We start from the raw sequence: 14,409 nt of genomic DNA on the forward strand, positions 1-14,409 counted from the left end.
ATTCAAAACCCGACGACTTTAGCTGTTAATAGCAAAGCCCCCTTACATGATATAAACAAAACATTTGCAAGATATGTTAACTAGAACAGTGGGGACAAGGGGAAAAGACCTTATATTTTTTGAGAAAAAAAAATAAAAAAATTTAAAGTTTCAAAGGAAGTTTCAAATGAAAAAAGTATACATGTAAATGCGGTAATTACATTAACTGTCATTTACCGCATTTAAATGTATACTTTTTTCCTTTGAAACGTTAAAATCATTTTCCCCTTGTTCCCACTGTTCTACTTAACATATCCTGCAAATTTGGTGTTTATATCATGTAAGGGGGCTTTGATATTAACTGCTAAAGTCGGCGGGTTTCCAGGTTATAACCAAGGACGTGATCACGAGCCGGATTTGGACCACGAACACGGGTGCATTCGGGACTGAATCCGTGATCAAGAGTAGTGTTGGGCGAACAGTGTTCGCCACTGTTCGGGTTCTGCAGAACATCACCCTGTTCGGGTGATGTTCGAGTTCGGCCGAACACCTGACGGTGCTCGGCCAAACCGTTCGGCCATATGGCCGAACTAAGAGCGCATGGCCGAACGTTCGGCTAGCGCTGTGATTGGCCGAACAGGTCACGTGGTTCGGACCCGAACGCGCTCTGATTGGCCGAACTGTCACGTGGTTCGGGTAAATAAATACCCGAACCACGTCATATCTCCGCCATTTGTCTGTGGGTTTAGCTTTGGGTAGGCAGGCAGGGTAGTTCGCGCTCCAGCCACGCTAGCCAGGGTCCCCCCCAGTCATTGTGTGTCACTGCTGGGAACAGTAGTACACCGCTCGTTCAGCCACACTATATAGCATTCTGTGTACTGTTCTGTGTCTGCTGGGAACAGTGGTACACCGCTCGTTCAGCCACACTATATAGCATTCTGTGTACTGTTCTGTGTCTGCTGGGAACAGTAGTACACCGCTCGTTCAGCCACACTATAAAGCATTCTGTGTACTGTTCTGTGTCTGCTGGGAACAGTAGTACACCGCTCGTTCAGCCACACTATATAGCATTCTGTGTACTGTTCTGTGTCTGCTGGGAACAGTAGTACACCGCTCGTTCAGCCACACTATATAGCATTCTGTGTACTGTTCTGTGTCTGCTGGGAATAGTGGTACACCGCTCGTTCAGCCACACTATATAGCATTCTGTGTACTGTTCTGTGTCTGCTGGGAACAGTGGTACACCGCTCGTTCAGCCACACTATATAGCATTCTGTGTACTGTTCTGTGTCTGCTGGGAACAGTAGTACACCGCTCGTTCAGCCACACTATATAGCATTCTGTGTACTGTTCTGTGTCTGCTGGGAATAGTGGTACACCGCTCGTTCAGCCACACTATATAGCATTCTGTGTACTGTTCTGTGTCTGCTGGGAACAGTAGTACACCGCTCGTTCAGCCACACTATATAGCATTCTGTGTACTGTTCTGTGTCTGCTGGGAATAGTGGTACACCGCTCGTTCAGCCACACTATATAGCATTCTGTGTACTGTTCTGTGTCTGCTGGGAACAGTGGTACACCGCTCGTTCAGCCACACTATATAGCATTCTGTGTACTGTTCTGTGTCTGCTGGGAACAGTAGTACACCGCTCGTTCAGCCACACTATATAGCATTCTGTGTACTGTTCTGTGTCTGCTGGGAATAGTGGTACACCGCTCGTTCAGCCACACTATATAGCATTCTGTGTACTGTTCTGTGTCTGCTGGGAACAGTAGTACACCGCTCGTTCAGCCACACTATATAGCATTCTGTGTACTGTTCTGTGTCTGCTGGGAATAGTGGTACACCGCTCGTTCAGCCACACTATATAGCATTCTGTGTACTGTTCTGTGTCTGCTGGGAACAGTGGTACACCGCTCGTTCAGCCACACTATATAGCATTCTGTGTACTGTTCTGTGTCTGCTGGGAACAGTAGTACACCGCTCGTTCAGCCACACTATAAAGCATTCTGTGTACTGTTCTGTGTCTGCTGGGAACAGTAGTACACCGCTCGTTCAGCCACACTATATAGCATTCTGTGTACTGTTCTGTGTCTGCTGGGAACAGTAGTACACCGCTCGTTCAGCCACACTATATAGCATTCTGTGTACTGTTCTGTGTCTGCTGGGAACAGTGGTACACCGCTCGTTCAGCCACACTATATAGCATTCTGTGTACTGTTCTGTGTCTGCTGGGAACAGTAGTACACCGCTCGTTCAGCCACACTATATAGCATTCTGTGTACTGTTCTGTGTCTGCTGGGAACAGTAGTACACCGCTCGTTCAGCCACACTATATAGCATTCTGTGTACTGTTCTGTGTCTGCTGGGAATAGTGGTACACCGCTCGTTCAGCCACACTATATAGCATTCTGTGTACTGTTCTGTGTCTGCTGGGAATAGTGGTACACCGCTCGTTCGCCACTGTATAGCATTGTGCTCTGTGTCGCTTCTGGGAATAGTGGTACACCGCTCACCCGTCACTGTATAGCATTGTGCTCTGTGTCACTGCTGGGAATAGTGGTACACCGCTCACCCGTCACTGTATAGCATTGTGCTCTGTGTCGCTGCTGGGAATAGTGGTACACCGCTCACCCGTCACTGTATAGCATTGTGCTCTGTGTCGCTGCTGGGAATAGTGGTACTGTATAGCATTTCTGTACTGCCACTGTACTGCTGCCAGTCAGCGTGTACTGTAAGGATAAGTGAAATGAGGAAGAAATCCGGTGAAAGAGGGAGGGGCAAGGGAAGAGGTGTTTCCCCTGACGGTTCACATACAGGCCACAGGGGAGCACCCAAGAAAACCCACTCAATACCGCCCATGTTGTCCAGGACAACAACCCTCACAAATCCAAAAGAACAGGACCAGATAATTACTTGGATGACCTCTCAAGCGTCCAGCAGTGGGTTAAGCAGCACCAGCACATCACGCACGAGGTCCGAGTCCTCAGCCAGTTACAAGGAGCCAGTGGGCACAAAGCTGACACAACCGGCAGCGACACCACGCACACAACTGCCAGATAACCAGTCCGATGAATTACCTCAGGACACAATGGGGTATTCGCAGGAGCTATTCCCAGCCCAACAAACTTCCACCTTTCAAAGGTCAATGGAGGAACAGCCAGAAATGTTGTGCCTGGATTCACAACCGTTAACTGTGGGAAATGCACCGCGCACTGAAATACAAGGCGAGTCCGAAGAGGACTCGGAAACCCAAATCCCAGAGCAATTTGGGCAGGAGGGGTTGCAATTGCAGGAGGTCGGCCGACAAGATCTGGAAGACGACGTTGGAGTGTGCTGCGCAGAGGTTGTTGTGGGGAGCTCTACTCCACGGCGGTGGCCCACAATGACATATGACGAGTTTGAGGAGATGGAAGAGGAGGGTATGGACAATGTGGACAGAGACCCAGATTTTGTTTGTGAACGAGAACATCGCCGTCGTAGCAGCAGCACAGATGAGTCTGTTGAAGAACCCACTGCTGCACGAGTTCGCCTTGTGCCACAAGGTAGGCGGCGCGCAATTTCAGGCACCACAAGCGTGGAAGTTCAAGTGAGAGGCAAAAGAGGAGCAAACAGAAATCGCCAGCAAGGAGGCAGGTGCTCCAAAGTCTGGGCTTTCTTTGAAGACTGCACTGAGGATGTTACCATGGCGATTTGCAAGGTGTGCAAGACCCGCCTGAGCAGGGGGAAAAATATTAACAACCTCTCCACCACCAGCATGAGCCGTCACATGCTATCCAAACATCCCACTCTTTGGGCAAACGCGTCAGGACAGGGTACCAGAAACAACACTGCCTCCCTTGGGTTCACCAGACCCGCCTCAGCAGCAGCAGTAGCCCAGCCATTGCGTGGTTCACAACATTCACAAACATCAGACGACGCTGACACTGTCACTTTCCGGAGTAGTGCTCTTGAGGTCTCCCAGTGTTCATCAAACACAACAACCAACAGCCCTTCCGTGTGCAGCGCTACGGTTCAGTTGTCTGTGTCGGAGATGTTTGAGCGCAAGAGGAAATTGCCAGCAAATGACCCCCGGGCCGTGGCAGTAACAGCCAGCATAGCCAAGCTTCTGGCCTGCGAAATGCTGCCATATCGATTGGTGGAGACAAACAGCTTCAAGGGCATGATGTCAGTGGCCATCCCACGTTACGTGGTTCCCAGCCGCTACCACTTTGCACGCTCTGCAGTGCCTGAGTTGCATGAGCACGTGGTCAGCAAAATAACCCGAAGCTTGAAGAATGCCGTTGCCTGCAAGGTTCACCTCACCACTGACACCTGGACGAGTGCGTTCGGCCAGGGTCGATACATCTCCCTTACCGCGCACTGGGTGAACCTTGTGGAGCCTGGCAGCGATTCCTCACCTGCTACGGCACGGGTGTTGCCCACGCCACAAACAGCTGCACCGCCGTCCCTCCCACTGGATAACAGCAGCACCTACCTCTCTGACTCCTTCTCCTCCAACGCATCTCAAAGCTGTACCTCATCCGGAAACGCTAACCCAGCAGCAGTAGGATCGTGGAAGCAGTGCAGCACAGCTGTTGGCATGCGTCAGCAAGCGTTGCTGAAGCTCATCTGCCTTGGGGATAAGCAGCACACAGGGGAGGAAATTTGGAGGGGAATAAAGGAACAGACGGATTTGTGGCTGGCACCGCTGGACCTGAAACCGGCCATGGTTGTGTGTGATAATGGGAGTAATCTCATTCGCGCTTTAAGGTTGGCTAAGCTGACACACATCCCTTGCCTGGCGCACGTGATGAACCTAGTAGTTCAGCGGTTCCTGAGGACATACCCAGGCGTGCCCGATCTGCTGTTGAAGGTGCGTCGAGTGTCCAAACATTGTAGAAATTCCAGTACTGCTTCGGGGGCACTCGCCAAGATGCAGGAGCGCTTCAATCTCCCCCACCATCGCTTGCTGTGTGATGTCCCTACGCGCTGGAATTCTACGCTGCACATGCTAGCCCGCTTTTGCGAGCAGAAGAGTGCAGTGGTCCAGTACATGACGGCGCAGTACCGAGGCGCATCCGGCCAGCTGCCAAGCTTCTGTGGATCCGATTGGGCCAACATGTTGGACCTCTGCCAAGTCCTCCAAAATTTTGAGCAATCCACGTTGCTTGTGAGCAGTGACAACTCTTCAGTCAGCATTACCATACCACTGCTGTGTTTACTGAAGAGGTCGATGTTAAAAATCAAGGAAACAGCTGTCATGATGCAACTGGGGGAATCTGAAGGAGAAAACGATCAGCGTGATGGTACCAACATCAGGCCATCCGCCTCAGGGAACGCTGGCCCCAGCAGCTATGACGAAGAAGAGGAGGAGGAACAGCTGGAGTTGGAGCAGGAATTTCATGCCACCACTGACGAGGGCCAGAGCGGTGCACGTTGGACTTCCACAATTCAACGCGAATGGTCAGCAGAAGCAGACCAGGAGGAAGGTGACGACTATGATGCATCACAACAACTATCACAACGCTCACAAGAGGATGATGAGGATTCTGGTAGGACTCTGGCACACATGGCTCAATTCATGCTAGACTGCATTGAACGTGACCCACGCATTGTGCGCATTCTGGACAACACCAATTACTGGGTTTATACCCTTCTGGATCCACGGTACAAACACAATGTTCCAAAACTGCTTGAAGAAAGAGTCAGACAGGTCAAAATGGAAGAATACCAGCAGGCCCTTGTGGAGACTTTAGAGAGGAGATTGACATCCTCCCCCTCCTCTAGCCAGTTGTACGCAGACAGACTGACTTCCGCAAACCCAGGACGACCAGGAGGGCAGCAAACAACGCAAGCCGCAGCTAGTACCCAAAAGGGAATGGTATCGGCAGTGTCCTTGGAGTGGGAAAATTTTCTGACACCCATGCAGCCGCAGCCCACTGAACAGCAAGCGTGCAGATCCACCTCCAACACCGATCGCCTGGAGAAGATGGTCAAGGACTACATGTCAGATGGCGTAGCTGTGTCGAACCATCCATCTGCACCCTTCAACTATTGGGTATCGAAGCTAGACACCTGGCACGAACTGGCAATGTACGCAATAGAGGTGCTGGCTTGCCCGGCAGCCAGCGTTATGTCGGAACGCTGTTTCAGTGCTGCCGGAGGCATAGTCACAGATCGGCGTATCCGCCTCTCTACAGAAAATGCAGACCGTCTGACTCAAATTAAAATGAATCAATCCTGGATTGGAAATGACTACGCAACACTCCAGGACCCCAACCAAGTAACATGACCAATGAACATCTGGGATGGTGTTGCGTTTCCGGGCCCTGTTTATTGAACCTCTCATCTGTATTACATTTATGACTGCATGGCGGCAAAAAGCATTGCTGCTATATCCGCACGCTTTTTGTCCACATGCAAGGCCTGGGTTGTTGTGTCTCACAAAGCGTGGCCTTCTCCTCCTGCGCCTGCTCCTGTTCCATCACGTCTGCTGCTGCTGGGTTAGCGTTGCCGCGTGGTCCCTGTTTATTGAACCACTTATCTTTATTACATTTATGACTGCATGGCGGTACAAAGCATGCTATCCGCACGCTTCTTGCCCTCATGCAAGGCCTGGGTTGTTGTGTCTCACAAAGCGTGGCCTTCTCCTCCTGCGCCTGCTCCTGTTCCATCACGTCTGCTGCTGCTGGGTTAGCGTTGCCGCGTGGTCCCTGTTTATTGAACCACTTATCTTTATTACATTTATGACGCATGGCGGTACAAAGCATGCTATCCGCACGCTTCTTGCCCTCATGCAAGGCCGGGGTTGTTGTGTCTCACAAAGCGTGGCCTTCTTCTCCTCCTGCGCCACCCTCCTCCTGTTCCATCACGTGTGCTGCTGCTGGGTTAGCGTTACCGGTCCCTTTTCCTGGAACCTCTTATATGTATTACATTTATGACTGCATGCCGACAAAAAGCATGTTACCTGTGCAAAGAAAACAGACATTTCCCGCATTTAAAAGACAGTTTTCCCTTTGAAACTTTAAAATCGATTTTCTCAAAAACTATAAGCTCTTTTTGCTAAATTTTTTTTTCCTCTTGTACCCACTCCCAAGGTGCACATACCCTGTAAATTTGGGGTATGTAGCATGTAAGGAGGCTTTACAAACCACAAAAGTTCGGGTCCCCATTGACTTCCATTATGTTCGGAGTTCGGGTCGAACACCCGAACATCGCGGCCATGTTCGGCCTGTTCGGCCCGAACCCGAACATCTAGATGTTCGCCCAACACTAATCAAGAGGCAATCACAAATTCAGAATCCAACCTCATGATCAGGAAAAACAGCTTGTGATCACAAGTTACCCGTGATCCAGTGGCGGACACAGCCAGCAGTGGGCCCCTGTGCAAAATTGCAATTGTGGGCCCCCTACGACCTGCGGCGTGCGAAGCGGCAAATGGGCGTGGCTACAAAAAAAATAGGTGTGGATAGAACCTGCGTCGCGTAGCGCTGCGGCAAAAAAAATGGGCGTGGCAATGAGGGCGGAGCTAACTAACTTAAAGCGAACCAGGGGTGAGGGTTTATTTCCTTTTAAACAATACTAGTTGCCTGGCTCCCTGCTGATCTATTTACCGCAGTAATAAACTGAATTACACCAGCAACAAGCATGCAGCTAATCTTCTCAGTTCTGACAATATTGTCAGAAACCCCTGACCTGCTGCATGCTTGCTCAGGGTCTATGGTTGAAAGAATAAGAGGCAGAGGACCAGCACGGCAGCCAGGCAACTGGTATTGCTTAAAAGGAGAGAAATATGGCAGCCTCAAGATTATTCTCACCTCAGGTTCCCTTGAAAAGTGCAACGCAAAGACAGTGGGCCCAAGTTTTGGTGACCCTTTCCCCAGAAAATTCACATAATTGTGCAGGTTTTCTCAAGAAAATACACATCATGTCGGCAGATATGCCCAGAAAATACATGCAATCATGTGGCAGACCTGCCCAGAACATACACCTGCTAATATAAATAAAAAAAAAATAATAATAAAAAAAAAAAAAATAAAAAAAAAAAAAAAACATTTACTCACCTGCAGCAGCAGACCTCCTGTCCCAGCCTCCATCCGGCGCACAGCTCCCATGGGTGGTTGGGTGGATAGGTAGCCCGGTGGGGGTGGGTGAGTGGGTGGGTGGGTAGCCTGGTGGGTGGGTAGGTAGGCAGCCTGGTGGGTGGGTAGGTGTAACGATTGGCCATGCAGATCGTGGTCGTGACTGGAACCAGACTGGCAGATCCATGATCTCTGCATGGCAATCGTTTTGGTTTAAACAAAACTGGAAGATCACAATTGAAATACTGACATCTGCACAACAGAGTAGAATAATGAATGTGTTTTATTTACAATAATGCAAAGTGTACAAATACAGATCACCATACACATACAATCGTACAAACAAACAACACGTGGTGTACCACAAATACCAGAATCCTGACTATATCTATACCAATATATACAGCAACAGACAGAATATTTACAACAGTGCATAATCCGAATCATCATACATAAAGGGAAGTCATACAAGCAGGAGTCAAACCTAGAGATCAGCATCAGGTAATAACGCCAGACAGAGAATGGTCAGGTTAGCAAGGATCGATACCAGGAATTCAGAGTAATACAAGGCAAGGCAGGAACTAGGAAACACTGGATCAAAGGCCAGAGTCACAACTGCAGCAAGAACACGAACTGAATGACCTAGCAATGTGCTGCTAGCAAGTCCATCCTTTTATGCAGCACATTGCTCAGGTGACTGGCCAGAATCTTTTACAGTTCCATCTGCTGGTGAGCCAAGGAATTGCACCGCTCCCAGCAATATGAGAGCCATCTGCTGGTAGACAGCGGAAGTCCACCTCAAGTTCCTCAGTGCTGCTACCAGCAGGATGACACAGGCACAGATCATTACAGTACCCCCCTCTTTAGGAGCGGACTCCGAACGCTCCACACGATCTCCAGAGTTAGCTCCACCTGGGTCCCAATAGAAAAAACCGAGACTGGGTGGGCAGGGACCACAGAGAAATAAAAAAAAAAAAAACATACAATATGGATGGACCACCGGAGTCTTTAGAGGCTGGACAGCCTGGACATGATGTGACTTGAAAGAGTCACGCAGAAACACAGATTGGGAAGCAGAGATATCAGCAGCGTGGAGATCATCAGGATCTGAAGGAGCAGGAACAGACTGGAACCCATCAGGATCAAGAAGAGCCGGAGCAGACTTGAGATCCGCAGGAACACCGTACTTGGAAGCAACACCTGGAACAGCGGACTTGGAAGCAACACCTGGAACAGCGGACTTGGAAGCAGCAACTGGAATAGCAGACCGGATACCCTCAGGAGCGGCAGCAGACCGGATACCCTCAGGAGCGGCAGCAGACCGGATACCCTCAGGAGCGGCAGCAGACCGGATACCCTCAGGAGCGGCAGCAGACCGGATACCCTCAGGAGCGGCAGCAGACCGGATACCCTCAGGAGCGGCAGCAGACCGGATACCCTCAGGAGCGGCAGCAGACTGGATATCCTCAGGAGCGGCAGCAGACTGGATATCCTCAGGAGCGGCAGCAGACTGACCAACCTTGGAAGCAGCAGCAGCAAAGTCGCCAGACTTGGAAGCAACAGCAGAGTCGCCAGACTTGGAAGCAACAGCAGAGTCGCCAGACTTGGAAGCAACAGCAGAGTCACCAGACTTGGAAGCAACAGCAGAGTCGCCAGACTTGGAAGCAACAGCAGAGTCGCCAGACTTGGAAGCAACAGCAGAGTCGCCAGACTTGGAAGCAACAGCAGAGTCGCCAGACTTGGAAGCAACAGCAGAGTCGCCAGACTTGGAAGCAACAGCAGAGTCGCCAGACTTGGAAGCAACAGCAGAGTCGCCAGACTTGGAAGCAACAGCAGAGTCGCCAGACTTGGAAGCAACAGCAGAGTCGCCAGACTTGGAAGCAACAGCAGAGGTCTGACATCTGAGCAGTAAACTGGAAAACCTCAGGTAGTGCTGCAGGCAGATTAGCAACAGACTGAATAGTCTCAAACAGGGTAGCAACAGGCTGGATGGTAAACTGGGTGCCCTCAGGTAGTCCAGCAGACCAGGCACTACCAGGAGAAGCAAGAACAGTAGCAGGCCGGGCACCATCAGGAACATCAGTCTGAGCAACAAAAGTCTGTGAAGGCTGGGCAGCAGCTTGCATAACCTCAGGCAAAACAGAAGGCGGGATAACTTTAGGCAAGTTAACAGGTTGGGACGCTTCAGACAGGGCAGCAGGCTCAGTAGTTTCAGACAGAACAGCAGACTGTGTAACCTCATGGATCTGGACCTTTGGCTGAGCGCTTGGCTGGACCGTTGGCTGAGATCCCAATACAATCTGTGAGGGCTGGCACTGAAACTGTGTGAACTGAGCCTGTGCGGACTGGGAGCAAAGTTCTGCAGGCTGGGAGCAACACTCTGCAGGCTGGGAGCAACACTCTGCAGGCTGGGAGCAACACTCTGCAGGCTGGGAGCAACACTCTGCAGGCTGGGAGCAACACTCTGCAGGCTGGATTGCAAGACTGGATACTGCAGGATAAACATTCTGGAGCTCTACAGGCCTGGCAGGCTGACCCACTGTCAGCAAATCTAGTCCATGAAAAAGTCCACAAAGAAAGGCGAGGGACTGCTCAGGACCGACTGGAAATTGCTGAGGACACAAATCACCTGGAGGCTGCACACGACTGGAATCGGCTAGAGGCTGCACACGACTGGAATCGGCTAGAGGCTGCACATGACTGGAATCGGCTAGAGGCTGCACATGACTGGAATCGGCTAGAGGCTGCACATGACTGGAATCGGCTAGAGGCTGCACACGACTGGAATCGGCTAGAGGCTGCACACGACTGGAATCGGCTAGAGGCTGCACACGACTGGAATCGGCTAGAGGCTGCACACGACTGGAATCGGCTAGAGGCTGCACACGACTGGAATCGGCTAGAGGCTGCACACGACTGGAATCGGCTAGAGGCTGCACACGACTGAAATCGGCTAGAGGCTGCACACGACTGGAATCGGCTAGAGGCTGCACATGCTGAATGGAGTTGGTAGGAAAGAATCTTTTTCTTTTTGGATGATGACTTATTTTCTAATGATTTTTTGCCAGGACCAAGGTGTGGTTCTGACTGCAGTTTGCAATGGAGTTTGTACAGATAACTGACATGCAGGTTGTGAACTCTGGACATAAGGGTTATCAGAGAGAGAATGAGATTGAAATTTAGAGGAAAGCATTTCTTGCCAGATGGCAATCAAAGCAGAGGCAGATTCATTCTCACACAAGGCATTAACCATCAGAGATCTTACTCCACAGATACAATTCCTAATAAACTCCTCATTTTGTTGCGAATAGAATGACATAAACTGTTCCCTATCATTCTTCAAATAGCCATAATAAGCATTGATCTCTTCTGCAGTAAAATCAAAACTGACTTGATTGCTACAATCTCTCCACTCATTAGATTCCTCAATCACATGCATGCCTGCATCTGCACTTGAATCAAATGACAAGATTTCCTCCCAAACTTGGATCAGGGCAGAGGCGGCTTTCTGCGGACACAATTTGTAACCACTCATCCTTTCTACAGCATGTACATATTTCAGCAGACAAGAACTTTCCATTTTAGAATAGTGGTTTAGAAAACTTTTCCTATCCTTCTTTAAATGATCGAATAGATAGTTAATATCAGCTGCACAAAAGACAGGCTCTAAACGAGATTGGTTCCTAACTGGCCGAGAATGTATTTGTCTATTAATAGAACTTGACTGAACTACATCAGAAACAGAATCAAGACTGGGCTGGATTTTAACAGACAAAGAACCAATCTGTATATTATTCTTTGCGGTCACAGAACAAGGTTTGCATTGGGAAATTAACATCTCTTCCCAGGCAGACATTAACAATGAGGTTTTTTCAAATTTGCATACCTCTTAAATCAATTAATGATTGAAGGGATTGAAGACCAGCTTGCATAATATTTTAGCCTTTCTTGGAGTAGAACTTAAAGAAAGATTCCCTGTCATTTTTCAAAATAGAAGCCAAAACGGTAATATCAGATGGGCTAAATGGAGGATCAAGAAAATTATCCTTGGATAATTTACTTTTCAGCAACCATTGAAGGACATGCAGCAGGTCCTGCACATCTTCTGCAGACAAGATTTTCTGATTTACATAGTTTTGCACTAACTCCATTAACTGCTGAAGCTGCAAAATACATGAAGGAATAACTTTGGTTATCCTCAGAAACCAAGGCATAGTAGTACACATCATCAAAATTCCAACTCTTTGTACAGATAGATGAATCTGCAGTATTTCTGTGATCAATATATGGGTTGGCTAGGTCATTCTGTAACGATTGGCCATGCAGATCGTGGTCGTGACTGGAACCAGACTGGCAGATCCACGATCTCTGCATGGCAATCGTTTTGGTTTAAACAAAACTGGAAGATCACAATTGAAATACTGACGTCTGCACAACAGAGTAGAATAATGAATGTGTTTTATTTACAATAATGCAAAAAAAGTGTACAAATACAGATCACCATACACATACAATCGTACAATCAAACAACACATGGTGCACCACAAATACCAGAATCCTGACTATCTATACCAATATATACAGCAACAGACAGAATATTTACAACAGTGCATAATCCGAATCATCATACATAAAGGGAAGTCATACAAGCAGGAGTCCAACCAAGAGATCAGCATCAGGTAATAACGCCAGACAGAGAATGGTCAGGTTAGCAAGGATCGATACCAGGAATTCAGAGTAATACAAGGCAAGGCAGGAACTAGGAAACACTGGATCAAAGGCCAGAGTCATAACTGCAGTAAAAACACGAACGGAATGACCTAGCAATGTGCTGCTAACAAGTCCATCCTTTTATGCAGCACATTGCTCAGGTGACTGGCCAAAATCTTTTACAGTTCCATCTGCTGGTGAGCCAAGGAATTGCACCGCTCCTAGCAATATGAGAGCCATCTGCTGGTAGACAGCGGAAGTCCACCTCAAGTTCCTCAGTGCTGCTACCAGCAGGATGACACAGGCACAGATCATTACAGTAGGTAGGTAGCCCTTAGCCGGGTGGGTAGGTAGCCTGGTAGGTAGAGATGGGCCGAACCTCCGATTTTAGGTTCGCGAACCGGGTTCGCGAACTTCCGCGGAAGGTTCGGTTCGCGTTAAAGTTCGCGAACCGCAATAGACTTCAATGGGGATGCGAACTTTGAAAAAAAAAAAAAAATTATGCTGGCCACAAAAGTGATGGAAAAGATGTTTCAAGGGGTCTAACACCTGGAGGGGGGCATGGCGGAGTGGGATACACGCCAAAAGTCCCCAGGAAAAATCTGGATTTGACGCAAAGCAGCGTTTTAAGGTCAGAAATCATATTGAATGCTAAATGACAGGCCTAAAGTGCTTTAAAACATCTTGCATGTGTATACATCAATCAGGTAGTGTAGTTAAGGTACTGCTTCACACTAACACACCAAACTGTTCACTGAACAGAACAGGTATGCAGTGGCGGGTTCACTGAACAGAACAGGTATACAGTGGCGGGTTCACTGAACAGAACAGGTATGCAGTGGCGGGTTCACTGAACAGAACAGGTATACAGTGGCGGGTTCACTGAACAGAACAGGTATGCAGTGGCGGGTTCACTGAACAGAACAGGTATACAGTGGCGGGTTCACTGAACAGAACAGGTATGCAGTGGCGGGTTCACTAAACAGGTATACAGTGGCGGGTCCACTGAACAGAACAGGTATGCAGTGGCGGGTCCACTGAACAGAACAGGTATGCAGGGGTGGGTTCACAGAACAGGTATGCAGTGGTGGGTTCACAGAACAGGTATGCAGTGGCAGGATCACTGAACAGGTATGCAGTGGTGGGTGGGTTCACAGAACAGGTATGCAGTGGCAGGATCACTGAACAGGTATGCAGTGGTGGGTGGGTTCACAGAACAGGTATGCAGTGGCAGGATCACTGAACAGGTATGCAGTGGTGGGTGGGTTCACAGAACAGGTATGCAGTGGCAGGATCACTGAACAGGTATGCAGTGGTGGGTGGGTTCACAGAACAGGTATGCAGTGGCAGGATCACTGAACAGGTATGCAGTGGTGGGTGGGTTCACAGAACAGGTATGCAGTGGCAGGATCACTGAACAGGTATGCAGCCAGGAAAAGCTAAGCCTAACTAATCTTTCCCTATGAGAGACAGACAGCAGCTCGCCCTACTCTCTCTAATGCAGGCACACGAGTGGCCGTAATGGCCGCCGCTGCCTGCCTTATATAAGGGGGGTGGGGCTCCAGGGGCTAGTGTAGCCTAATTGGCTACACTGGGCCTGCTGACTGTGATGTAGAGGGTCAAAGTTGACCCTCATAGTGCATTGTGGGGCGAACC

General features: G+C 49.2%; 1 protein-coding gene across 1 annotated transcript in view; it reads right to left on the bottom strand.

Annotated features, from left to right (window-relative positions):
• LOC137541114 (opioid growth factor receptor-like) overlaps positions 1-14,409 on the bottom strand; it is a 245,563-nt gene that overhangs the window by 170,028 nt on the left and 61,126 nt on the right. The window lies entirely within an intron of this gene.

Source organism: Hyperolius riggenbachi, chromosome 12 (assembly GCF_040937935.1).
Source record: "Hyperolius riggenbachi isolate aHypRig1 chromosome 12, aHypRig1.pri, whole genome shotgun sequence".
Taxonomy (NCBI): domain Eukaryota; kingdom Metazoa; phylum Chordata; class Amphibia; order Anura; family Hyperoliidae; genus Hyperolius; species Hyperolius riggenbachi.